The 1,704-nt window shown below is 43.1% G+C and overlaps 1 pseudogene; it reads right to left on the bottom strand.

Annotated features, from left to right (window-relative positions):
* Window positions 1-494: 494 nt before the first annotated feature.
* LOC118897968 lies at window positions 495-1,326 on the bottom strand (annotated as a pseudogene).
* Window positions 1,327-1,704: the final 378 nt, after the last annotated feature.

The raw sequence follows: 1,704 nt of genomic DNA, 5'->3' as shown, positions 1-1,704 counted from the left end.
GGTGGAATAGCAAGTTTCTGATCTAAAACAAATAATGCATTGCTTCTATAAAGGTGGACAACATGTAAGGCAGTTCAAAGAATGCTGACTAACCAAACAAAATGCAGTTATTGGATTATCTTGCTATTCATATCAGCTTAACTTGTTTTAACGCATTGCTCTTAAATCCGTACAGCACTCCATTTTACAGGGTAACCCCACTCTTGATTAATCTGTTCTAAAGTGCCAGTATTATTTACACATTTTTTTTAGCCAAAAGTCTGGCCAGTTGTGGCATCAGGTGAGGATGTCATCCTAGCTCTATTATCATTTACATTCACCAAGGGAAGTTCTGGAAGTTCAGCACTTGTCCCTGGTCCCCGAAGGTTCACCTGTCCATTGGCAGTGCTAAACTGAGGAGCTATTCCAGCTCTGGATCCGTGATATGGAGCACGGAAAAGAGCTCATTTGATAAGCTTGGTGGACAGGCTGAGCCTCAGCTTTCTTCTGAGAAGTCACTTGATCCAAAAAGTCCTGTGTTGATGTGGCAGAAGCATGGTTTGTCTCATCACCTGTAAACAGTATTCACACTGGTAAGGTTTTTCTCCACTATGAGTTCTCTCATGCCTTTCCATATGATAGTTTTGAATGAATCTCATACCACATTCATCACAGCGAAATGGTTTTTCACCAGTATGAATCTTCTCATGTCTCTGTAGCAGGTACTTCTGTATGAAACGCATGTCACATTGAAATGGTTTTTCACCTGTATGAATGAAGACATATCTCTGTAAGTGATAGTTCATTCTAAAGGCAGCATTGCAGCGCTCACAAACGTGAGATTTAGGGGGTTTCCAACCAAGTGATCCATCTTCATTTATTGTAGGGATTTTTGCAGGAGAACGTTGTTTCCATTTCTTCTTTTTCTGTAAGTCTACTGGCTCTCTGATTTGTTTTTTGTCTCTCATCAGTTGCTCAGATACATCAGTAAAAGTAATTTCCTGCTTTACACTTATAGGGACATTAAGTGCATACTGTAGTCCTTGAGGAAGTCTTTCATGTGTTTCCATCTGCTCTTCATCATTTTTCACTGTCTCCTCATGGACCATGAGTTCATCATGAGATATCATATCCTGTTGTCTCATTTCACTTTCTTGTTAACACTTCATCTGCAGCAAGGATCTCCTGGTGAGGCATACTCCAGTCTTGAAGCACTCACTCCTGCAGCTCTTCAGACACGGTAGACTGGCCAGACACTCCACCCATTACAACCATTGCCCTGGAAGACTGCATTTCATCCATGCTGCCACATTTAAATAATCCTTCCAGTTTGTCGTCAGTGTTCATGCTTAAGTATAACTGCCTGAGACTAATGTAAAAATGAAGACTTCAAGGAAGGGAATACTGTAGAGTTGAAAAAGAAATCATGGTTGAGTTTCTACCTTTCATAGGCTTCAGAGACCCACAATACCACCTCAATCACGTATGCCATCCAATTCCTCTACAAAATAGGTCAGGCAAATGCCCATCCTGCCAGATCACTTGGCCGAATTTCCAAGCTGTTGATTCCTCCCTCTATCCGCCGGCGGGTGCCGAGGTCACCGACTGCAGGTGGTGGCAGCTTCAACCTTTCTAGGGGTCTTAAGAGGAGGGGAAGGGGGGAGGGGGGAGAACTTTTGCTGTGGTAGCTTCATCAACAGCTCCCACCCCTGCGCCCTTCTCCTC

Source organism: Balaenoptera musculus, chromosome 7, assembly GCF_009873245.2.
Source record: "Balaenoptera musculus isolate JJ_BM4_2016_0621 chromosome 7, mBalMus1.pri.v3, whole genome shotgun sequence".
In the NCBI taxonomy this organism is placed as follows: Eukaryota; Metazoa; Chordata; class Mammalia; order Artiodactyla; family Balaenopteridae; genus Balaenoptera; species Balaenoptera musculus.
Note: the sequence above shows the minus strand (reverse complement) of the source record. Positions and strands in the feature narration are given on the sequence as shown.